Source organism: Megachile rotundata, chromosome 7 (assembly GCF_050947335.1).
Source record: "Megachile rotundata isolate GNS110a chromosome 7, iyMegRotu1, whole genome shotgun sequence".
Classification (NCBI taxonomy): domain Eukaryota; kingdom Metazoa; phylum Arthropoda; class Insecta; order Hymenoptera; family Megachilidae; genus Megachile; species Megachile rotundata.
The window spans coordinates 6,366,092-6,393,899 of record NC_134989.1 but is presented as its reverse complement, the minus strand read 5'-3'; the positions used below and the strand labels follow the sequence as shown (position 1 = coordinate 6,393,899).

Below are 27,808 nucleotides of genomic sequence, written 5' to 3'. Positions count from 1 at the left end.
TTATACTTAAACTCATTTGCAGTTAAGTTTGTTATTTATGTATAAAATAAAAAGATCACTCATACACAATAAATAAATAAATGATTGTACGAGGGTATAAAATAGCATCGTATTGGACAATCACGCACTCCCACGTGGGAGCGTAATCGTAAAATATGCGGGGTCGTATATCGCAGAATTCAAAGTGAAAAGTCACCGGTTGTCGTACTGCTTCGTTGATTTTGAATGGGGCTGGAGTTGAACGATTGGATAATCGCTCTTTCGGTACTTGAATAATTCGATACCCTGTCATTACGCCGTATTATTTATTGATCGATTATTCCGTTGGCCTTTATAAACATAATCGGTTCGTTCATTTTCTTGTCGGTACTTCTCGAACGGTATATAACCATAGCTTGATGGAGCCTGAATCCATATTCGACAACTTTAAATTTTCTGAATTGTAGACTTAGAAATTTGGGATTTGGGATTTGAGGGGTTCAGGATTTCAGGGTTTGGAAATTTTGAGATTTACGAATATGAAACTTTGGTGATTTGTTGATTTGAAAGTGCGGTGATCTGAGAATTTGAGGGTTTCAGGATTTAAGGATTTGAAAATTCGAGAATTTTGGGATTTCAGAATGTGGGGATTTGGGAATTTGGGGATTTGAGAATTTGGGGATTTGAAAATTTAGGGATTTGAGAATTTGGAGATTCGAGAATTTGGGGATTTGAGGATTTGAGAATTTGAGAATTTGAGAATTTGGGGATTTGAGGATTTGAGAATTTGAGAATTTGGGGATTTGAGGATTTGAGAATTTGAGACTTTAAGAATTTAGAGATTCCAGAATGTGGGGATTTGAAAATTTGAGAATTTAAAGATTTGAGAATTTGAGAATTTGAGGATTTAAGGATTTAAGGATTTGAGAATTTGACAATTTAGGGATTTCAGAATGTGGGGATTTCAGAATTTGGAGATTTGGGCATGTGGGGGTTTGAGAATTTAAGAATTTAAGAATTTGAGAATTTGAGAATTTGAGAATTTGAGAATTTGAGGATTGTTGAAATTAAGAGTTGGAGGGTTTAAGATATAAAGAGTTTGAAAATTTAGGAGTTTCAGAATTTGAGTTATTCAGCAATTTTGAATTTGGAAAGCAAGAAATTTGGATATTTTGGGATTGGAAATGTTATAATTTGGAGATTTGAAAATTTTTATATTTTAGAATTTGAAAATATGGAAATTTTAATATTTGTGATCTCAGTAATTCAAGAATTACACAAATTTTTAATTTAAAAATTATTAACTTAAAAATGTAAAATTATAGAATTGTAAATCTATAGAACTACAGAACTGTAGAATTGTAGAACAGTAGAACTGTTGAATTGTGGAATTGTGGAATTGTGGAATTGTAGATTTGTGGAATTGTGGAATTGTGGAATTGTGGAATTGTGGAATTGTGGAATTGTGGAATTGTGGAATTGTGGAATTGTGGAATTGTGGAATTGTGGAATTGTGGAATTGTGGAATTGTATAATTGTGGAATTGTGGAATTGTCGAATTGTGGAATTGTCGGATTTTAGTATCGCAGAATTGTGTTATCGTAGAGTCATAGAATTGTAGAATCGTAAAATTGTTGAATTGTGGAATTGTGGAATCGTACAATTGTAAAATTCTAGAAACGTAGAAATGTCAAAGTGTCGAAATGTAGAAATGTAGGAATTTCAAAATGTCAAAATTTCGAAAGGTCAAAGTGTTGAAATGTACAAGTATAGAAGTGTAGAATTTGCAGAAATATAGGCATATAAAGAAATAGCAACCATGCTCATATTTCTTTCATCTCCGCCGACAATGTGACAAAATAATTAAACATCCAAGCTCCTAACTAATCATACCCAAGTTTCCCACCATCTAATCTTCCAGACTAGAACAATAAGTAGCACAAGTTTGAAAATCGAGGTAGCAATAACCTATCATCATATTTATGAATCAGATTTAAAACTCTCGTGCAAAAAAAGGAAAATATTCATCTCGCACGTGTTTTTTTTTATCACAATTACTTTTTTTATACCGCGATAATGAAAGCGTGACAAATAAAAACGCGCAGTTAGTCACTGCACGGCATAATTTTGAGAATTCGGTCACATGAAACATTATTTTATATACAGCGTTGAATTTTGCGCATAGCACAGTTTAAGTTTAACAACGTTAACAAGCAAGCAAGTTTAATTGAATAATCAGAACGTACACATGGAACTAATTAAACGTTGCACGCAGAATCGAACTTATGATTAAGCATTTACGAATGTACCTACCCGATACAATGTAACATCTATAGAAATCTGATTTATCGTCGAATAATAATCAGCTTTAATTAGAAAGAGTGCGTTTCTTGATTGCAGATAATCACGGATCTCGCCTTGAATCGGAGTTCTGTATTTTAATCGTGTACAGTGAAATTGTGAAAGCCGATCGAGCCTCTCGATACGGGAAACATGTAATAAAAATTGCCGTTTAATTCCTTTTGTAAAAAGTGTTAATGCATCAGATACTTCTGATCAGAAGTTTTAATTGATTCTCGAATTATCTAGGCTTATCAAATTCTCTAATTCACGTTCAAACAAAATACTTTCGACTATGTAGGTAATTGCAAACATTATGCAAACTTATTGTTAGCCTTGCCTACACGTGTTAGAACCGATATTCATCGTTGCGTAATAATGCTATCAACGCGAACAATAATTACCACCTTTATATCGGCACTTTTATTTTGTTATTCTTTTCGTATTTCATACTGGATCTAAGAAACGAATAAGTGGAACTCTCCAGTCACTGTTATTAAAATTCCGGCTCTACGGACCATAAGAAACGTTATAAACCTCGTTTATTATCGCTAATTTAATTGCTATCTAATTGTTCACGGTTCGTGTTTGATCGGCGTTCGATTTAATCTACATTTCTCATGTAAAAATACAAACTTGTTTCATGTTAGCCGCGTTGTATACAGGATTTGTCTCGCTAAACGAACCTAATTATAATCATATTCCAGATACATATATGCAACAAATTAAAACCTACGCGTTGTAGGCACTTTCAATAAACGCACTGGCAATTTTCTTTTCTTTGATGGAAAATTTTGCGTGAATATTATGCAACTTATGGGCTGTCACGTTTATCGTGTACTAACAATTTTGAAATTTCTGTTCATTTTCAAATTTTAGAAATTCCGAAGTGCTTATATTGTGCACTCGATAATTTAATAATTTTCGAACCATAAAAGTTTGTAATTTACCTAATTAATTTAAGTTATATTTCCTGTAAATTTAGAAAAGTTTGAAACGAGTTTGAAAGTCTGTAGATTTCTACATTTCAAATATAAATATAAATTAAAATATAAATTAAATTAATTATATAAATTGAAGAATTTGAAAACGTGAATACTTGAATACTACAATACTACAATACTTGAATACTTGAATGCCTGAATACCTGAATATTTGAATACTTGAATACTTGAATACTTGAATACCTGAATGCTTGAATACTTGAATGCCTGAATGCTTGAATACTTGAATGCCTAAATACCTGAATACTTGAATACTGGAATACTTGAATACTTGAATACTTGAATACTTGAATTCTTGAATACTTGAATACTTGAATACTTGAATACTTGAATACTTGAATACTTGAATACTTGAATACTTGAATACCTGAATACTTGAATACTTGAATACCTGAATGCTTGAATACTTGAATGCCTAAATACCTGAATACTTGAATGCCTGAATACCTGAATATTTGAATACTTGAATTCTTGAATACTTGAATTCTTGAATACTTGAATTCTTGAATACTTGAATTCTTGAATACTTGAATTCTTGAATACTTGAATTCTTGAATACTTGAATTCTTGAATACTTGAATTCTTGAATACTTGAATTCTTGAATACTTGAATTCTTGAATACTTGAATTCTTGAATACTTGAATTCTTGAATACTTGAATTCTTGAATACTTGAATTCTTGAATACTTGAATTCTTGAATACTTGAATACTTGAATACTTGAATACTTGAATACTTGAATACTTGAATACTTGAATACTTGAATACTTGAATACTTGAATACTTGAATACTTGAATACTTGAATACTTGAATACTTGAATACTTGAATACTTGAAAACTTGAGAACTCGAAAACTTGAGAATTTGAAAACCAGAAAACTTGAAAACTTGGAAACTTGAAAACTTGAGGACTTAAAAACCTGAAAACTTGAAAACTTAAAAACTTGAAAATTTTTAAATTATTATAGAGTGTAAGGACTTTCGAACTTCCAAAATGTAAGAACTCAGAAATTTAGAAATTATGTTTCCTCGAATTCTAACATTTTTTAATTAACAAGTTGTGAAATTTAAAAATTCTGAAATTTACAGAATTGAGCATCGAAGATATTTAAATTTGGAAATCTGTAAAATTCTACTATGTACGGAATTCGTAAAATTTTATTTGAGATTCATAAAAATTCTATTAAACATATATATTTATTATATAGAAACATACAGTAAATTAAAGTCACGATTAACAATAAGAATGTGATTAATAAAATGAATAAACATAAATTCGCTATATTAACATTTAAATCGTACATTAGTTCTAAATAACCATTCTACGACATTTTCAAGTAGAATTCAATAGCTTGAATTCAAGCTCAAAGTTTGAAATAAATTAGTTATTCATTAAAATGTACGGTGATCTCGATTATTACAACAGTTTGTTAAAACGAAAAGCGTTGTCCTATAGTATTAAATTTCTTTTGTATCATGCATTTGATTACTGAAACCGAACGCGGCTTTTAATACTCGCCCAAACGAGAACTTGGATCATTGCGGATATTCTTGCTATACGACTAAATGATTCAGAATTTAATAATAGAGGTAACAGACAAAACTCCAAATATTTTAGACCTCACGGTACATTTACCGGTGTTAAGTGAATTTGTGCTTTATTTTACGGTGATTATAGTTCTGTTGTATTTATTAATTTAATGCATTCATCTTCAACAAAATTGTTATTATAATATTTTTTGTTTATTTAATTATTGTGAGTGTAGACATTTATTATTTTTGAGTGAGAGAGCCATTTCTGGAATTTTGTGATTGAAGTTTATGAGTTTATATACTTTTAAATTATTGGATTTTATTGAAAAATGTATTTAAGAATTATTGATTATGTGACTGGTGTTATTTTTATTGCAAGTTGTTATTTAACGATATTAATATTTAACTTAACGTAATTAGTATTTAGCTAATATTTGTACTGATTAATATTTAATATTTAATATTTCATATTTAAACTTGATAAAATTTGGCTTGTTAATATTTAACGATATTAATATTTATCTTAACGTAATTAATATTTAACGTTTAAGCTTGATATTACTTAACTTGTCAATATTTAACGATGTTAATATTTAACTTAACATAATTAATATTTAGCTAGTATATTAACTTATTAATACTGAAAATTTAATATTTAAACTTAATAATGTTTGTCTTGTTAATATTTACCTTAACGTAATCAATATTTAATTAATATTTAATATGTAACCTTTAAACTTGATATTACTTAACTTGTCAATATTTAACTTAACATAATTAATATTTAGCTAGTGTATAAACTTGTTAATATTTAAAATTTAATAGTTAAACTTAATAATATTTGTCTTGTTAATATTTACCTTGACGTAATTAATATTTAACTAATATTTAAACTCGTCAATATTTAATATGTAACCTTTAAACTTGATATTACTTAACTTGTCAATATTTAACGATGTTAATATTTAACTTAACATAATTAATATTTAACTAGTATATTAACTTATTAATACTGAAAATTTAATATTTAAACTTAATAATGTTTGTCTTGTTAATATTTATCTTAACGTAATCAATATTTAACTAATACTTAAACTCGTCAATATTTAATATGTAACCTTTAAACTTGATATTACTTACCTTGTCAATATTTAACGATGTTAATATTTAACTTAACATAATTAATATTTAGCTTATATACAAACTTATTAATACTGAAAATTTAATATTTAAACTTAATAATGTTTGTCTTGTTAATATTTATCTTAACGTAATCAATATTTAACTAATATTTAAGCTTGTCAATATTTAATATGTAACATTTAAGCATGTTAATATTTAATGTTTAATATTTAAATTTGCTATTATTTAATATTTAGTGTTTAAACTTGATAAATATTAATATTTAACTTAATATAATTAATATTTTACTAATATTTAAACTTGCTAATATTTAATATTTAACATTTAAACTTGACAACATTTAACTTGTTAATATTTACCAATATTCCTAAATAAAGTGAAATGAAAGCATTGAACATCTCAAAAAAGATATGATTCTTAAAGAAAAAGTAGCAAAAAGCTAAAATTTCTCTTTTGTTCCCTAACAAGAGATTGAAGATCTAAAAGTCCTCGTTGAACAAAACCAGCATATTTCAATTAGTCTAACTACATTTTCGTTAACAAGCCTCTTGACAAACTCTTAACCCGAAACAAAGAGTTTGTAATTTGCATAGGTATCCTGTCTAATTGTGAACGAGGAATGCGCGTTAACACGATTTTATTTAACCCTCTCACCGGTATTCTACTTTCCCAGGACGCTTCTCACGATCTGGTTCGTACTTTTAAACAGAATCTCATCAGCTCGAGCGGTTCGCGGAGAAATGAATAATCTTAACGATGCAGCAACATTTCGCAAACAGTAGTAACTAAACATCGATAAAAAGTTTGTTTATTCGTAACCGAGCAAGAAGTACTTGCAAACGATACAATCGTGACTGATAAGAATTTAAAAAAGGAAAGTAACACGTATCGGGCGTAATTATTTGGACGATAGCGAATTTTGACCTTACTCCGATCGCATGATTTATGCTCAGTTATTTTCTAACCAAAAATTATATCTTCTTTGTTATATGATATGAAAAGAAGTACGTAAGTTAAATATAACTGAATATTTTCGTCTCGAATTTTACCTTCAGTTCGAACACGTAAACGTGTTGAATTAATAAGTAACTTTTACTGCGACAGCTAGATGTCAAGTTAGGTTAGTTAGATTTCAAAATGAACCGAAATGAATGAATAGATTTGAATTATCTTTTTGTAATTTTTTATTTTTAAGTTAACAAATATGTATGATTAATGAGCATTGGAATATAAAATAATATAAGAGTGGTAATCGACGACAAATCAATAATAAAATATTATGATAACTACTAAAATTTATTCAATAGAAATTATAGTTCACTTTAATGCAACAGATTCTCCAGAAATTTAAATGTTCAAAAGTAAGCATCATACTTGTTATTAATAAAATGATTAAAGACTACAGACAGATGTTAATTGCAATGTTAATTAATTAAATTGTTCATTCATACTTCATACCATAAATTAAATTCAACATAATCAGAGAATTGCAGAATAAACACATTTGCAAGAGTTGAACGCAATATTTTGCGTTTATCAGCGTATCATTAAAGGATGATAACTCTTGAGGAGATTAAATTTAATTGAAATTAAAATTAAAGTAAATCTGACGCTGTATCAATCAACAACATGCTCTGAACACAGTTTATAGCGATTAAAAACCATACAAATTATAATTCACAAAAATTAATTTAAACAAACTAAGACTAATTTAAAAATCAAACTTTTGTTAAACGTTTCGAATAAAAAAAACTCAGCACTGTACAGAATGGACATTATCTATATACACTGCTCAAAAAAAAATATGACATAGAAAAAATTTAGGCAAAAATTGGCCAAATTTGACTGATGATAACTCCGTGAAAACTCATTGCAAATTTATGCTCTTTTTTTTAAATTAAAACTTGAGATCTCTACTTTAAGACCCTGTAGTTTGATTTTAGATTTGATGCATCCCTACCACAATAACACCGTAAATGTGAAGTAATGTTTGCAATATTGAAAATTACAAAGTTTGACGAAATGCATGCACTTGCCACATTTTTTTTAGGTGATACTGTTTACAGGAGCATAAAATCCAAACCTTTATCTTTAATTTCCAGTATGTGAAAAACCGCTACCATTTTTTTTCGTAAAGATACAGAACTTTAAAGAAACCCTTGCGTTTATAGCATATACCGCCGGCATTAGCATTACCCGATATGCACCTCGGAGAGGTTGCTGGACAAATTTTGCACATCATATGGCTCTGACAAGAAGCTTTTTTTGTGTGTATTTGTATGTGAGTATCGGATCCCCAAATTACAAAGTATTCAAAATCCTAAGTGTCCATTTCCTAACGTCCCCAAATTTCTCAAAATATCCATCACCCAAATGTCAACATCATCAAACACCTAAGTCCTCAAGCTCCCAAACTACCAAATTCATAGACCCACACCCATACACTTCATAGTCCATGATTCCAACCCATCCCCAAGTGTCCAAACTTCCAGAAATCGCTAAAAATGAAGTAAAGACTTGAAGTAAAGAAGTAAATGGCTTTTTCGCTCTCGATAACCATATTTTCCTAAAGTAAGTGAAATATATTGGCGACTGTATGCAGGCCGAGTCGTGAGGTTAAACCGTGCGTTGGAACCGGAGGCAACCGGCATTCTCGTTTGAATTTCGGCCAGCCGGTTCAAGGTAGAAAGAACGCGTTCTTTCTCTTCGGATTTGGCTGCGGCAGCGTCGCGACGGTGTCGGTGCCGGCAGCAGGTGGAAACGCTTCTGAAGCGAAGCCGACGAAAGTGGAAATGGCGGAGCGCATCGGTAGAACTGGTTTTGTTGCGGGAGCCAGCAAGGCTGCACCACATCGACGCTACATCGACGCTACATCGACACAAAATGGTGGGGAGCGATCCGTTTCGCGGCGGCGACGCGTCGCGACGTGGGGGAAAGCTTGGCAGCGACAAGTGATCGTTTACAGTTATAGTCAGTCCGGATCGGGCGCTCGGTTAGCCGAGACTACTTTGTGCCAGGCGAAACTCCAACGACCGATCCCGATTTGTCGAGCCGGTATTAAACGCGACGTCGCCGTCAGCACGCGATCGTGTCCGAGAGTGAAGTGTGTCCGTCCACCTCCGTACGTCATCCTCTGCGACATCGTCCCCGCAGGATCCGCTTGCTGTCTCGGCCTCGGTTCCTCTCCCGTGGCTACCAGTTTTCACGAAATCTCGTGCAACCGCGATTCGAAATCGAATCGAGCACAATTAACGGTACACGCACTGGTGGAAAGCAGACGCAATGATAGCGCGGACGAAACGACAGCGCCGGGGAATGCGTACGTCATCGTTGTTGGCATTCGTGGGTTCATCGTGCACAATTAATCGGACGCTTTTCGGTTTAGAAGTCGTCATGGTAGACGTTTATGATCCGCGTTCCTTCCACGACCGTCGTAACACTTTCCGATGAGTCGTATCGGCCCGTAACTTTCTTCACCCCCTATCTCCGGATACATTCCTCTTTCGTTTATCTTCGCCTCCGAGCAAATCGAATCGCGAGAAACACGGTAAACAATTTGTTTCCGCCGCAAGGAAAGCGACGCTTCGTTGCCCGTAAGAATGCACGCCGACGAGTAGATACGGTCACTCGTACGCGGATGTGACCTCGTAACGCTCGCCGAGGACTTTGAGACGATCTCGATGGAAATGGAAAATGGTAAATGGCAGATTGTCCCCCGTCGATGTTCCCTGCGTTCCCATCGTCTGCTGGATTTTTTATTTTTCCGCGACGCGGACTTCGCTGACTCACTTGTTGCGCGTCCGCAGGAAACAGGAATTCCCGAATATCGAGCGTGGCGTTTGCTCGTCTTTGAACGTCTAACTCGCAGGGAATTCCGGGCACGTGACTGGAGAAACGTTCTTGGTCCGGCTTCAGGTTTTTAAACGAGGATGGAACGTAGGTAGAAACTTCGCCGTCGCGAGTTCGCGTTCATGGGAACGGACGATGGCCGCGAGTTTCGGGGCAAGTTAACAAGTGCAACGGTGAGAAGAGAAAATCTTTCTCATCGTACGATCTGGTTTGTCGCTTCCGCGAACCTTCTTTTCGTGCCTGCACAGTGCGCCGTTTCGATCTGAATTCGGGAAAGGAATGTGGATGCAATGTGGTAATAATTCACATTTTTGTATTAATACTTACCAGCGCATGATGCCTTGAAATTGAAAACCGAGAAATAAAACAAATCAATGTATACAGTAATCGGTTAACTGCGGAATTTTTATTCAAATTTCCTTCGCGATGCGTAATTGAAATCAATTATAACAAATTTCAAGAAGGTCGAACAAAAGGAGGAAAGAAATTCGATAAGAAATTAACGATTCGATGCGATCGAAATAAAGTTTTTGATTGACGTGTATAGACGTTGAACGCGATTAACTCTGTCTTGATAAAAACTGATACAGATTTCGATAAAATCACCTTCACAAATTTTGTAACTGAGAATGATGTGAACTGGTTCGTTTGATTCGGTAGTTTCAAAAAAGAGAAGGTTGATAAAATTATACAAAAATGTAATGGTGATTTGTATGTATAGTTTACATGAGTATTTGGGCATTTTTGAGCAGTGGGTAATTAAATTGTTAAAGCCACAATAATTACCATTTGTACATTAAACTAATTAGGAAGAAAAATTAACTGAAAGTTAAAATCGTAGAAGTCCTAAGATACACTGAAGAGTTATGGATTAGGGTTAGGGTTTTAAGCGTAAATTTAATATTTTTAATTCGGGCTCACATTTGACTCTGCTGGATTGATTGCTGAATTTGACTGCTGCTATTTCTTTATAATAAAATTCGATTTAAAATTTCGTTTAAGCTTTGATTATTTAAACAGTCCGCAGTGATGAATGGAATATTGTTTAACAAATATGTAAAAATAATTGTAATAGTTCATTCAATGCTATTTAAATTGTTTAATCATACTGTATTTCGTTTTTACTTGTCTTGTTTTAATTACGTTTATACGTGTAAAACAAAAGTGAATTATTTCAGTCGAATTGAAGTTTAAATGTACGATTGTAATCTTCGTTGCATTCTGAGAAATGAAATAATATTCTATGAAATTGTAAATTTATATTAAACAACAATAAATATTAAATTTCATGATTAAAAAAATTATTGAGGACATTTATCTTCCGTAATTACAACTTTTTAAAAATTCTGGAAAATTGTTTTAAATGTAAATTTGCATTATTACATTATTTTCTCTTATAAAAATATTTGTTTATTACAATTTTCTTATTGGTATTATTTTCGAGAATTGAAAAGCACATCTATTTTTTTGAGAATTAAAAAAATCGTAAAATAAAGGGTTAATTTCGTAATTAGTCTTGTGACATGGACCTGTTATCTTTTTATAAAATTTTGATGTGTACAAGTTACAAATATATGTTTCGAAATATTGAAGGTAACATTATCTCTGACGAACATAAGATATATTTTTCATGATATGTCTCTAATAATTGATCACCCACTTTTGATACTAATTTTTGTATTAATCGAATATAAAAGACAGTAAATTATCAAATTATTAGAGCAATTTGTTTCCATTGACGATTTTATGTTAAAACAATAAATTTTTAAATGAGTATTAAGTTGAATTCATTGATTTCAATTCAGGAATCAATCATTTTTATGAAATATTAACATCAGCAAAATGCAAATATTCTGATAACAATATACATAATATTATTTGTCAAACATAAAAAATGTACTTTTAATGTTAGGGCTCTCATAATTTGGTCACTCACATAATTTTGAGTGAAACTTTTTGATACAACTCTCAACGTCACATAAACAAAATTAGACATTAATCAACTAGTGTGAATAAAAAAATTACAAAAATGTTCAGAGTGTGAAGTGTAGCTAATTTATTTAGGAAATATTTGCAGAGAGATCTATCAGTTGTCAGATCATTTTTAGTAAGCGATATTTTTGTTATGAGACACATAAGATTATTTAATAATTTTTACTGCTTTGTTGCTTAAAGGTATATTACATACAGTTCATAGAAATTGTTCCATAGATCAGTAATATTAATAAATATGTATCAACTTAGAGAGAGTTACAATAAAAATTGAAATATAAGAGTCAAATTTTACTAAGTGTTCTATTTCTACATATTTCTGTAATACGAAACAATAATTATAGTTTTATCACTCGAATATAATTACTACGGTAATAAAGAACATACAAAATTATTTAGCGTGGATAAAAATGTTATGTCACGGATTATTTAATAGTCATTATATAAATATAAAGTTATATTCTTATCTTCAAAGAAATGACAGAGATATATTTTCTATTTTAAAATAAAAATCCAATTAAGTATCATTACGAACTTTCGAAAGATAAAGATATTTTTGAAAACTTGCACTAAACAAAAATAGACTACAAAGATAAACATGAAACATACCAAAAAATAGTTAATTTTTTTTTTTCAAAGAGAATAAAACGGTACATGACATTAAGATTAGTTTATAACATTCGTTAAATAAAAATTGCCATCTTTTTGCAGCAAGACCTTCCAAATACTTGGTTCAAATTTAGGGAAATAACAACAGTTGATTTTAAATTTAGATAAAATCGCTAGAAAGAGAGATTTATGAATTGCAGAAGGTCTTTACGACCGCACACGTATTGCTCATTTACTGTGTGATAACATAACTCAAAATTTACAGCTTTCAAGTTATCGGTATAGAAAGAACGGCTCTTGCATATATTACGTATTATGTTTTTTAGTTCACTCTTGTCCAGAAAGCAAATTTTTAAAAATAAGCATACAGACATACAAAGGCGTTCTCACATGCTAATTTTTAATATTAATCAAGCATAACTGTGATCGCAAAAATAGTCAATAACTGTGGATGACTATCTTGAACATTTGTAATTTTAAAATAGGCAACATAGCTCTGTTTATTTTATTCGTAAACTTATTTGACAATATATTTTACTGCAACACGCTGTATACATCATAACGTTTATAAAATCTAAATTGCAACAAACAATAACACTGTAATATAAGCAATAAAAAGTCGTGATTATAGCAAACACATATATGTTTCAAAAATTATTTTGCGAACATGGTGGCGAAGAGGTTAGGTTCTAAAATGTTTATGATTATCATAGTAGCTTAACGGGTTATGTTAAAGAAGTTTGTGGTCGAAGCAGATTTTTCGTATCAGAATGTCACTCGATACAATCTCAAATCGGATTCGCCGTTCCCAACGTTCGCTCGAAATGTTTTAAATCGCGTTTCGCCGTTACGGAGTGGCGGTGTATTTGAAACGATTACGCAACACCATAACTAAAAATACCGGAACGGTATTGAGTTATACAATAATTCCTTGGATTCAACGACGAAGTGGAAAAACAAGCGAAAGAAAGCAATAACGGTGGAGGGAAAAGAGGGGAAAAATCCCGCTATTCGTACGAGGCACGATCCGTTCGTCGTTTCCACGAGATTCCTCTTCCATTCATGAATACGAATCAACGATGACAACGCGTGAACGTGCCTCCTGATTGTCATTCGTGTACAAACGACGTTTTCATTCATAAACATTGTTTCGCGTATGCATCGTCATCGATAACGTTCGTTAAGGGCTTCAAAAACTATACAAAATACTTCATTAATAATAATAATTCATAAATAGTTCACTGCTGTCAAATCCAACATGCAATTCGTACACATAGGTCTATTCAAATGAAAGTTAACCTTAAAAATAAGAAACAAATTTAAATTATATGGATGTAAAAACTGATTTTTTACCCAGGTAACTTTTTAATGGGGTTTCAAGCTCATTTTTTGTACCCGTTGCCTTCACATATAACTGAAAAATACAATAAGTACAGTGCTTTGACAACTGACATTCGAAATGAATTTATAAGATCTACTTTTCATTGTGAATGTAAGTAAAAAATTACAAGGTGACACAGCATGTACTTTTATTGCTCTATTTTCGTCGATACAAATTTTTACTAACCACAGTGACCTTGCTTTGTATTTCCCACATGTGACGCACATAACTCGAATGCGACGAATCTGGCTCATATTTTCTCCACGATCGAATATTTTAATTTTGATTCCACCAATGATCACCGTATGCAATCCAAACATTCAAACATTCGTCTACACTACAACAAGTTGTCTGACACTTAAACAATCTAGGTTAAAACTGATAGGTTTAAATAATTCGATACTGAAACATTTTCGAAAAATCTGCTCGTTTGCATAAAAATATCCAGGATCTAGCAGTTGAAAAGTTTCAAACAGAAACGAAATACAACTGTGATGCGCAACAGGTCTCCCGTCGATCAAACGGCGGGTCCAATTTTCTCCGTCTCTGTCGTTTTGTTCGCGCAAAATAAAGCATAAAAGTTGCATTTTCCTCGCGACTTTCTCTCGATCAACCACGAATAATTTCCACGTGTTGCTCAGATAGCGGCTTCCTGCTGACGATCGAAGGTAATTTTATCGGATGCCCGAGGGAACGCCCGAATGGAACACGATCAGCGACATGGATCAACCGAGCTGGTAGCTGAAAGTAATGGACGTAGGACAGCGCTCGTTCGATAGGATTTAAGTGAACCGGTTGAAGCTTGTGCAAAAATTGAACCTGGAAAAGGAAAAGTGTCGTGTGTTGAACCGTCAAAAGGTAGAACCAGGAAGGAATTAACGAAGAAAACTGAAGGATAGAAAAAAGTAAATAATAAACAGTGCCAATTGAAAAGTGTGAGTTCGGGTAACTGAGAAGCGGAAAAGGAAAGGATATTTATCGTAGTCCTGAACGATTTTATTGCCACGGAATTTGTCAGTGATTTTATTTGGTAACCATCTTCCATGGACACGCGTCGAAGATAATCGCGCGTACCTCACCCAGGACCGCCAACTTCCAAGGTAAATATAGCACCTGTTTTGCGTTCGTTCCGTTTCACCTTTAATGCCCACGCGTTTCTGATCGAGCAGAAATACCGTGCACGCGTGCATTCACCTACGTTTGCATAGCAATGCGCATTTTTGCATCGAGACAGCACGTTCTCGAGGCGAACAGAAAAACATGGCGAAAGAGAGGGAAGAGACACGAGGCACGAGCATGCGTCAGGTTTTCCTTCGATTAGCGTCAAGGACCCAATTCCTGATCGAAATACGATTTTTTTAGGAAAAGACAACAGTTATTTATTTGTTATTTAATTACAATGAGAACTGTTTTTAATACTGAATGTGTAATGCATAATTCAGAATTAAAAATGGAAGGATTACTTGAATACGCTTTGTCGCTTTTTGTGGAAAATATTTGTACCTTGCATACAAATTTAGTTATAGTAAACTTATTTGTTTGGTAACTGCAGCTGAAATTGCTTTTAACGTTAAGTTAAATTAAATTTAAAGTAAAGTTAAAGTAAAGTGCAATTTTAAGCTAAAAATAAAGTAAAAGAACAAATAGGTAAGCGACGAAACACAATTAAATACATCCATTAATTCTGCACCTCGATCAAAATTTTCTTTCATCGAAAATATTTGTACCTTGAATGAGTTATAAAAAATGACATTTCAATGAAAATTATTGTTCAGATTTGAAGTAGCAATATATAATGCATAAATGATTTAAAGTGAAAAATAAGGGAGAGAAATAAATGGACTCGGAATACGATTGCACGCGTTAGTTCTTTTTTTCGATAAAAACCAGCACGGATTTCAAGAAAACCGTTTTATCAAATTCCGTAATTTGAAATAAGAAACTTGTGAACCAATTATTTGACCGGTTTAGTCAATTGCTACTCCATTACGATTAGGGTAGACGTACCGGTTATGGTCATTGCACCAGCTTTGGGCTCTGCAATTATCATGATTTTCTTACTTTTGAGCTGTCTGTGATTCATAAAGATTGATAGAACTTCATACTAATTAATGGTTCACTCGTAAAACGTGATGCACGAGGTTGAACTGTCTTTTATGTATTAGCAGATTATTTTAATGAAAAGTACCAAAGAAATTTGTTATAATATAGTCTAAAAAGACAAAAATGTTATATTTTCAAATTGAAATATTTAGATTAATTATGAGTGGTCAATTATTAAATAAATTAAATGATAATTATAGACATTCCATAACTTTTGACTGTATGATAAAACAGTATAGAAACTTTGTTTTATCATACAATTCTAAATATATATTATTCCTTTAATACAGTTCATGATACATAACCTCAAATAGTACTATTAAATATAAAAAGCGCATCACTTTGATGATGTGGCCTATAGTACACGTTAAAAAACTCCTTAAAACCAAAATATAAAACTAATTAAATAAGTATAGAATAAACCTAAATTTTATTTCAAACGTATATTTAATTATTCATTTAATGCCTCAAACAAATAAAGTTACCAGATAAATTCGACGAACTTTATGCATATTATTTCAATGATCTAATATGTATTTTATTTTAATGAACTAATTTGCATTTCACACATTTAAATTTATATCATCAAAATGCTGATGTGATCAGAAAAAAACTTGTAGAACGATCTACGAAGGTCATTTATATGATTAAAAGTTCACATTTTCACTCTGAAAGTTAAATTGCAATTTAATTAATGTTACTATTGCATTTTTTAAACATCAGACTAATAATAAAGTATTTTTGCGTGTAAAAAAAAAACCTGTTGAATTACATTTTTTATTTGTGGATGAAGGTCGTTTAGAATAATCAAAAATTGGGTCCTTGACTGAACACAAATGACGAATAAAATCGTGAAACTAAGCTGAAAATGACGAATAAAATTGCGAAAGTAAGCTAAAATGAATAAAATCATGAAACTAAGCTAAACACAAATGACGAATGAAATCATAAAACTAAACATGATGAATAATATCGTGAAACGTTCTTCGATTCCTGCAACTATAACATAACGGTTCACTCCCCGAGCCGATCGGTTTCACTTTCGATCCCACCACCGTCAAAGGTATTATTTCAATTTTCACTTTACCTCATTTACCACAGTGTTGCAATGAAATACAAAAGTAGCTTTACTGTATCAATACTGCGGATTACAAGAACCGCGATAAACTTCGTTGTTTATCGTTCATACAGAGGTTATCGTTCGCTATCGACAGCCATTCGATCATTCATTCACCATTTTGTGGTCCTGGCCCGACAACGTTGCCAGCTATCTTCCTGTCAATTCTTTTTCAAGTCAACTTTCGCTGCGAGTGATTTCACCCCCAAAACGTTACGTTGTCATTCGTGTAACGTATGTTGTAACGTATTGTTTTACTGTGACGTTCTTTGATTAACTGTGCGACGATTTATGGCCAAGAAAAATGTTTTAAGTTACAGTTGCAAACGTTTAAATTTTAAGAACTTAAGCTTGAGAATTCGTTATTTTGAAAATCTGAGCTTGAGAATTTGTCATTTTGAAAACTTTAATTTGGAGATTCATAATTTCAAAGTTTGAGCTTGTAAGTTTATAGCTTTACAAATTTCTAAATATCTAAGTTTGTGAATTTTGATATCCAGACTTCTAAATTCCAGACTAAATATCCAGACTTTCAAATTCCAGAATATCTAAATATCTATCAAAAATTAAGTTGAAAAATGTCTTCATTTAAAAATTCAAAAGTTCGCAAAATCAATTTAAAAGTAAAGTGCCATTTACCGAACGCTAGAAGCGAAACTACATGAGAGAATCCGAAGAGTAAAAATCCAAAATGCTTTTCAAATACCTAGTCATTTCGACGTGAACATGATCAATTGTTGCACACAGCTATGAAAATGGGTAACCAGTTAGTCGAGTAGTGACACGGGGGTTAAACGGTGTCTGTCAAGAACTCTAAAGCGACGGATATGCCTTATGATCAGTGAAATTACTTGGACGCCCATAAACGACTACAGCGCGAGACAAACGAATCGCCGATAGCAGTGAAAGGATTAGGCTTCGTTCCACGCTTTCGTTTCTCGAAAAATATTCGCGAATACTTGCTTGGATTAGCGTGGCATGATCATATTTTCCGGTGTGCAGCGTATAGGATGCGTCGAAAAATCGTACGCGCAACGTTACATGCACCTGCAATCCGTTCGCTCGACTTTCTCCGACTCTCGATTTAGATGAGTGCAAGATTTTCTAAGGCGAATAGGAATTTCGATGAAGAAACGCGTTACCGAACAATGCAGGTGGCACAGTTGATCAAAAAGGATATACAGTTGCGAAGAAATTATGAATATACTGACTATATTCTTGCATTTCAAAGGTAGCGTTCGCGATACAGTGATATAGTAACGAGTTCTCTAATTTAGGATGGTCGGGAACCGGTTCTAAAGGAGAGGTCAAAGAACCCCGATAGGTTCGTTTGGATTATTTTAGAAGTCTTAGGATGACCATAAGATCCAGTCACGAACGCGATGTTAATACTAAAACTGCTAAAAGTATACAGGATTAACATTTGTGTACACACTGTGGAGCGTGACTACGGCACTATTACGATTCTCAACAGTTCCGACATTTCGAACGATGATTTGTAAACACTTATAATATTACGTGAAAAGATGTAATAAGAATGTAGGGAAATGTACATATATGAAAGGTGAAATAGTTGATTAGGGATACGTGATACCAAAGGTGTCATTGTTAATACATTGACTACATTTCTGCGTTTCTTGGTTCTTAAGGTAATGTTTGCAATATGGCGATGCAGTAAGTTGTAACTGTTATTTTGGTGTATAGAGTAAAAACGTTGGACGCACTTATTTTATCAGTATCCAAAAAGTAAATACTTCTTTTTTCATTCTTTTGCGGTTACCGTTAGATTTTCGACTTTGCAATAAATTTAGACGAAACAGCAATCCGTTGTGCATTTATTACGATTTATGTAATGATCTGTATAATTAAGGGAAATTTGATTTTTCAACTTTTTGGAATGTGCATTGAACGAAATCTCAGTGTGCAAAGTGAGATACTCGATCGGGTGATCAAACTTTCTTCTAACATGTTCAATTTGGAAAATTTCTTAGATTTAGTGTGTGCTTTCAAGTTGCTACAATTATTGAGGTTATGAAGAATGTCTAAAAGACATTGTTATATTTGATGACTATTATATGGAATTTTACAGTAGTAAAATGATCTGACAATTCCTGTAAAAGAGTGAAATATGATTTATTTATTTGATGAATATTTCAAAATAATATATTAATATAATACTGTATAATTCGTATTACAGAAGTTGAACTATTAATACAAACACATTATTTATATCCAAAGTTTTAACAAACTATCATAAATAATAATTTATAAGCAAAATTAACTTGTCTGTAAATTAATCCATTAGCAAAACTAATACTATTAAATTCTGTAACTTATTTATTGAAACTGTGTAAGATTCCATATTACAATATATCAAATAAACAAAAAGCACCCATAAATATAGGTTGTCAAAATATTTGTCATTATTATTCATCAAGCTTTCTATTCATTTACCTGAGCACGCTTGTCGTTAATTTACTTTTCAAGGTAACTGTATCTTCGAAATGAAAGATAATTTTAATCGGTAGCGCGATACGTTTCGATAATATGGCATTTTACGAAGAACCCGTTAACTCGTATGTACATTTAAGACAGTTTTCTTTCTCGTTGTTTTTAATCGAGTCTCAAGAAAAGACGCCGGAAATTTTGCTTACATTGTTCACATTACCGCAAAAACAGAAGGGAGATGAAAGGAAAATTTCTTCTTCGGAACAGTGCGTTATCATTTTTTTTACGTGGATTTGTTATCGTTATCGCGGGAACCCAGCTGTTTATATGATGGAGAACAACTGTAGGTGGCACATACTAAGTTTTGAAATTACGATATAGAGGGGTTCGAGTGTACTATCGATCTGGTAACACGATTAACCCATTAAAAAGAACACGGGAAACGACTTTTGGCCTGGATTAGTACCCCGGAATTTGCATATGGAGACTCAACGATTCATTGTTCGTGTGTGTACAGTCAAATGCAATTCTAGGTTATATAGAAAGGTTTTGGTATTTAAAAATGCGCGAATTTATCAGTTTGAAAAGAATGAAATTTGGAGATAGAGCAATTTGGGGTATTAGAAAAATTTGAGAATTTTGAGAATTTTAGGAAATCTGAGAATTTTGAGATCTTTGAGAAGTTTAAGAAGTTTAAGAAGTTTAAGAAGTTTGAGAATTTCTAAAATTTTGGGAAATTCAAGAATCTTGCGAAGTTTGAGAATTTTTAGAGTTTTGGGGAAATTTGAGAATTTTTAGAATTTTGAGAAATCTGAAAGTTTTGAGAAGTTTGAGAATTTCTAGAATTTTGGGAAATCTGATAATTTTATGAAATTTGAGCATTTGGAGAATTTGGAGGATTTTAAGAATTTTGAAAAATTTAAGAACTTCGAGAATTTTTATTTTCAATAGTATTCAAATCTCTATAGCTTCTAAACTTTGCAACTTAATAATTATAAATCAAATTAACGCAATGAGTGTCGCGTTGGTCACCAACATAAGAGCTACTTTAAACAAAATTAGCAAATAAATAAAAAGCAAAATACCTAACCTTTCGTGTATTCTTAATAAGTATACTAACGCATAATGCATATTCGCAAATAGGAAGATGAATTTATACAATTAATTATCTTTATCTTTAATAATGTAAATTATGGAGCGTCTGATAACACAATTACACAATATAATGCTAATTCATTTGTTAAATTCATACTTTTCTGTACTTTATTAATAATCAAGTAAAACATCCTCTTATCATTTCATTCGATTTTGATATTTCAAACAGAATCTCATTTGTGGTCAGATTATTATCGGCTACTATTCGCGACACGTGAGTAAATCAATATACACGCACATATATACACACACTATCGTTTAAAAGTATTTGCACGCCTATCTTTTATGTATTCAAAACACGTGTGACTGACCTTGCTGTAATACTTTCAAATGTGGACTTTTGAAGATTTGAAAATCTCTGAAATTTTAAATTGCAAATTTGTAAATTTGTAAAGTAGATTTATAGATTTGTAGATTTGCAACTTTGAGATTTTGTAGATTTGTAAACTTGAAATTTTGCAAATTTGTAAATTTGAGACTCTGAAATTTTACGAATTTGTTAACTTGAAATTTCTAATTTTCAAAATATGTAAATTTAAAAAAAACTTCTTGTGGTTGAAAATTTGGAAATTTGAAAATTTCTACATGACAAAATTTTTAATCTAAACAATTCTGATCTGAACTTTTAAAAATATTTGGAAGTCTAGAATATGAAAGATTGTATGTTTATAAAGAATTTGGAAGCTTGAGAATGTGACTGTTTACGAATTTCTAAAAGAATTTCTGACTTCGAAGAATTTTTAAATTTCTAACTTCCATAATTTTCAAAATTCCAAATTTGTTAGTTTTCAAATTTTCAAGTTTCCAAATTTCCAAATTTCCAAATTTTCAAATTTTCAAATTTCCAAATTTCCAAACTCCCAAATTTCCGAATTTCCAAACTCCCAAATTCCCAAATTTCCGAATTTCCATACTTCCAAACTCCCAAATTTCCAAAATTCCAAATTTTCAAATTTTCAAATTTTCAAATTTTCAAAATTCCAAATTTTCAAATTTTCAAATTTCTAAATTTCTAAATTTCTAAATTTCCAAATTTCCAAACTCCCAAATTTCCGAATTTCCAAACTCCCAAATTCCCAAATTCCCAAATTTCCGAATTTCCATATTTCCAAACTCCCAAATTTCCAAAATTCCAAATTTTCAAATTTTCAAATTTTCAAATTTTCAAAATTCCAAATTTTCAAATTTTCAAATTTTCAAATTTCTAAATTTCTAAATTTCCAAATATCCAAATATCCAAATTTCCAAACTCCCAAATTTCCAAATTTTCAAATTTCTAAATTTCCAAATATGCAAATGTCTAATTTTGTAAAGTTTTGTCTTTCCAAATTCCTGAATTCCTAACTTCTAAATTTCTGTATTTCTCAATTTAGAAATATAAAATCTTAAAAATTCAATGGTCTAAATATCTAATCTTCTTAAAATTTCAAAGTAGGAAAGTTTGATATATTACACCAATTATCTCAAGTAATTAATATTAATGATACAAATCAACAGTAGAATAGCGTGTTTTAACGGCGAGATGCACAAATAATACGAAGGATTGACCGGCTCTAGATTACAGACTTACTTACTACCAAGCCTCATGTCACAATAATAACGAGCGTCTGGCTCGAAGTCAGGAAACCGCACAGTCTGATAATATCGTTTTCGTTCTGCTTCCTTAAAATCATTTGTCAAAACACACAAAAACGAGACTTGCATAAATTTGTCCAAAATTCGCATTTCATATTATGTCACTTAAATGTTTAAGTTTAAAAAAATCGTTCACCTTCGCATAGCATTGACGACCTCAAATAAAAATGTATCTAAAAAATGTTACTTTGTAACTCAATGAATTTGATACATAACTAAAACATTTTTTTTTTCTTTTTATTTTTTATTTTGTTTGCTATTTGTAATCAATTCTTTTAACTAAAACATGGACATAATTTTTCTAATGTTGAAAAAAATTGTTATTAATGTTTAATAATTAAGAACGAGTATTCTGTGGTATTAAGAATTACAGGTATCATAAATTAGTACATAATATTTTAGGTTAGGAAATGGGCATAGAATGCAAGTTTTAATACACCAACCTCATATCAATCTTATTTTGCTTTCAATGAAAAATATATAGCAGTTTATAATTATAAATGGATGTTCATATAACTGAATTTTTGTTTTGTTATTTAACTTATACTTGTTTTAGTTATGTTACACTCCATGGTAGAAATTTTGAAGATTTGGAGATTTGTTGAGAATTTGTGAATTTTTAAGTATAGAAGTTTGGAAATTTGTGAAATTTGTGAAATTGGAGGAATTTTAAGGAATTCAAGAAATTTGAGAAACTTGTGTGTAATTTGTGGTATTGAAGAGTAAAAAAATTAATAATTTGAAATTTTAGAAGTAGGAAAATATGTAAATTTGTGAAATTGTAATTTGTAGGTTTGTAAATTGGGAAACTTAGAAATTTTCAAATTTGGAATTTTTGAAATTCTAAAATCTATAAATTATAGAATAATCACGAAATTTGGAAGTTTGTGAAATTTGTGACTTTGGAAACATTAAATTTAACAATTTAAAATTTTAGTAATTTTAACATTTAAGAATTTGAGAATTTTTAAATTTGGAAAACGTATAGCCTTGAAAATTGTTATATTATATTTAGCTACTTGGAATGTCAGAAATTTGGGAATTTTTGAATTTGGGAATTTGAGAATTTAAGAAATTTAAAAATTTTTTACATTTGAAATCTTGGAAATAAAAATATTTTTATACCTTAGAAAAATTTGTGAATTTATGAAATATAGAATATTTATAGAATATCTCTATATTCTTTACTATAATATTCAAAAAAATGAATGATGCTCCTTGTATAAATATAACTGCCACATAATCAAAATAAATTGCATTTATAGGTTATGTACTACCTTCAAACCAAATATCTTCTTGAGATACAAATTGCCCTTGAATGTTCTGGCTAATTATAAATCCCCAAAAATCAATGGTAGACGTCTGAACATTTTTCAAAAATCGAAAACAAATTTAAAAGCTATTCCGAGTACGCGTGTCGCTTAACTCGTTACACATGTCTTGTTTTTATCAGCGTTATCTTTGACAATAGGTACTAATCAGAGCTGAAAATAATTCGTTTATCGAAAGAGTCCTTAACGAAGTGCAGCTGAACTCTCCCAAAATAACATGATTAATTATTCAAGTGCAAAAAATTTTGTTTCGAAACATTTCTGAATTTTATTTCGCTGTGCATACATGTTATTGCACCTAAATAATGAACCTCCAACAAACGGAATAATATTTCTCGAGTGCTAAAAGTCTGTTGCATGAAAAACACGTTAATTAATTTGTTTGAGCGCTATTTATCGAATTCCCGTTTTAGTTTAATATAAATACATTTTCATTTGCATTAACTTCCTTGAATAATTATCGAAGCCAAAATGGTTTTTTTATAGAACTCTTTTCTTTTTATTAAACGACTCTTTTTTATTTTTTAGGAAATTAATGTCAGTTTTCAATTTACACCTTCAAATCCAAGTGTTACAAATTGTAGTAATTTTTTTTTATGAAAATAAGCTCCATTATGGTTTACACATTTTTAAAATTGTCAATTTGTTAAATACAAATTACCGATCGGAACTCGTCTTCAGCGTTGTACCTTTCTTTCTGCGCGCGCAGCATTTTCAGAAAGAAATATTTAATATTTGAAGGAAGGACATCGGTAACATTCCACGTGAATGAATTCACAGACCGGATCTCTGAGGAGAACGAAACCGCTATTATTTCCTGTTAGCGTAAAAATATTTTTAATGGAAATATTACCGTTAATGAAATATACGACATGAAACTCTTCAGGTATGACTCGTTTAAGAAAAATCTAATCACGTTCTACTTCTTGCGAATCAATTAAACGAATAAAAACTAGCAGTAACGTTAATAATGCACTGCCAACGCAGATAATGGCTATACAATGTGTAGTCATTGGTTGATGAATTTTAAAATAGAACTAAACGTATACACACATGTATCCTTGAGGTTATGTTTGATAAAATGGATAACGCAGAATTTCCGATCAATTTTCCCTGCCTTTCTAAAGAATTTGACTCTGTATTTCTATAGAAAATGCTTGTCTCGTCGAAACATTTGCATCTATCAGCTGTTTCTTCAGTCGTGTCGTGTTCGAAGCAGTTTCGCATCGTAAACACGGTGCTTTCTAAAATTCCATTCGCGGTTCGAAGGATTATCCAAATAATTGTGAATATGCGTGTCTAGATATCGACGAAAGTGGTTGAAAGTATAGTAGGTAAAAAGGTAGTCGAAGAATATTCTAGTTTGAGGATTAAGAAGTTTATTTCGTTTAAATACTTTTGGTAGCTGTGGAAATGTGGGCGCTGATGAAAGATAAATTTAAATTTGCCGCCACAACGCATACATTTAATTATCACTATTTTCTGAGTGATTTAAGTAATTATTATTCGATGTTTTAGTATATTTTCATTAGTATAATACTCTATTTTGTTCATATACTCTTAGCATCAGAATAAAGATACAAAGCCTGGCGTCGGAAAGTAAATTTAAATTTGCCGCCACAACAGATACATTTAATTATTGTTATTTTCTGAGTGATGTAAATTATTGTCATTGGATGTTCTAGTATATTTCCTATAGTATAATACTTTATTTCCTTCAAATACTCTTGGCATCAATAAAAATACGGACCCTGGGTTCGAAAGGTAAATTCAAATTTACCGCCACAGATGCATACACGTAGCCACCGTTATTTTCTGAGTAATTTAAGTTATTAAATTATTCCATAATAAGTTAATTCAATGTTCTAGAATTTCTTCTAGTACAATATTCTATTTTATTCAAATACTCTTAGTATTAGAATAAAAATACAAATCCTGACGTCAGAAGGTAAATTTAAATTTTTCGCCACAACAGATGCATACATGTAATTATCATTACTTTCTGAAATATAAAATTATTACCATTTAATGTTCCACTACGGTATTTATATCTGTATTCTGTAAAATATTAATCACGTATCGTCAATTTATTTATAATATTTCAAAGTTTAATGATATTATCGAGTAAAAGTTATTGTCATTATTTTGTATGTAACAAAACGTATCTAACAGAGTTAACAGTTTATATATGTTAACAGTATAGTGTTTTTAGTTAATTTTGAACAAATTCTTTATTTATACCTAAAAGTTTATTAAACTTATTACTTCAAGTTTATTAAAAATATGCTCACAAAATATGAAAATAACCATGAATTTTTTATTTTGTATCTTTTAAGCAAAAGTAAAAATAGATGTATTATAAATATAATATCCAGTGAAATGACAATACATTGTAAAAATATAAAAATTACAATATACTGTACAACTGCAATTCATTCTTATGATAACAAAGCTGATTATCGAATAAGGATTCTCCTTCAAAGCATATGAATTATCAAATGTACTAATACGCTAAATATAGATTTAGTGCTACCAAAAATAGAAAAAATAACTGGAAGCTTTAAATAAATAAAGTTGAAGGCTTTAACAAAAATATAAATAATAAAATAATGTGAAGATAAAATAATCTTAATTAGATTTTATTCTTAAAGACAAATCGTTTTACAATTATAGAAGTCTTGTTTTGACGAAACAAGAAAAAGTGTCGTTATAATGTACGCATTATTCTAAGAAACGTCTTTCCTGTAATTGGTTTAACATTATATAAACGTGTGTACATTCTCGAAACTGTTACTCAGAATGATACGTAAATATTTAATATTTCACGCATATTCATCAACATATACAAGATAAAAGTCGTATTAAAAATTGTAAACGACGATAAAAATGAAGGTGATGCGAAAAACGAAAGAAATATTCCGCCCATAGAAAACGAAGAGGAAACAACGCACGCGAGGGTCATTGTTAATCTCGCGTGAAAAAATTAACGTTTCAACGTGAAGATATCGCAACATTCGCGAGTTGTTGATATGATCGAACAAAAAAAACCAAGTGTGCGGTTTTATTGTCTGATCATGTAATATTTAAAACGGTCGTGACTATTTTACGTCAATTGACACAAACACTTTGCATACCGCTTGTAACGTTTATCTGTTGATTGAATACTGTTTCAAAGATACAAAATTGCAAGAATGTAACTGTTAAATTCCGAAGGTTTACAGGAATTGAAAGTAAGGGTATGAAGATTTTTAAATTAGAGAATTCGAAGATTTGGGGAGTTCGAAACTTTGGAATCTGAAGAGTTGATAATTTGGAAATTTGGGGTTTGAGAATTTGGAGATTTGGGAATTTTGGAATTTGAGAATATGGGAATTTGAGAATTTGGTGATTTGAGAATTTGGGGACTTTGAGAATTTAAGGACTTTGAGAATTTGGGGACTTTGAGAATTTGGGGAATTTGAGAATTTAAGGACTTTGAGAATTTGGGGACTTTGAGAATTTGGGGAATTTGAGAATTTAAGGACTTTGAGAATTTGGGGACTTTGAGAATTTAGGGATTTTGAGAATTTGGGGATTTGCGAATTTGCGAATTTGGAGAATTGGGAATTTTGAGAATTGAGAATTTTGGAAATTGGGAATTTTGGGATTTGGGAATTTTGGAAACTTGGAATTTAAGAAATCTGGGCAATTTGGGGAATGTGGGTAATTTGAGGAATCTGGGAAATTTGGGGAATTTGGGGAAATTGTGAACTCAGGGGAAATTAGGGAAACTGGGTATTTGAGAATTTGTGGATTTAAGAATTTGAAGTTTGAAGAATTTGGAAATTTGGAGATTTGAAAATTTAGAGATTTGAGCATTTAGGGATTTGGAGATTTGAGAATTTAGGGATTTCAATCTCTGAAGATTTAAGAATTTGAGAACTCAAAAAAATCTAAAAATTTTTGAAGACATACAATAAACCTAAAGTCATCAAATTAGAAAACCGACTCACCGTCGAATGAACTTCAAATCCCTCAACAATATTCAAAGACTAACTAAACAAATGCATTCTGTCAAACCCAATAAAAATTTCCCAAAATCAATCGTTACAACTCCGAAGTAAACCCTTCACGTCAAAACAATAAACCCATTTTATGCAGCTAAAAAGACGTCAATTCCTTGTCAAATTTTTCGTCTGGTCACTTTTTTG

The 27,808-nt window shown here is 31.1% G+C and overlaps 1 protein-coding gene across 4 annotated transcripts in view; it reads left to right on the top strand.

Annotated features, from left to right (window-relative positions):
- Window positions 1-8,957: 8,957 nt before the first annotated feature.
- LOC100877118 (uncharacterized) overlaps window positions 8,958-27,808 on the top strand; it is a 61,326-nt gene continuing 42,475 nt past the window's right edge. For 2 of the 4 annotated variants that reach the window (XM_012283770.2, XM_076533821.1), the window contains exons 1-2: window positions 8,958-9,252; window positions 14,471-14,929. The gene's annotated coding sequence lies outside the window, so the exon portion shown is untranslated. The remainder of the gene's footprint in view (window positions 9,253-14,470; window positions 14,930-27,808) is intronic. The other 2 variants (XM_076533820.1, XM_003699481.3) reach the window with 1 other exon arrangement.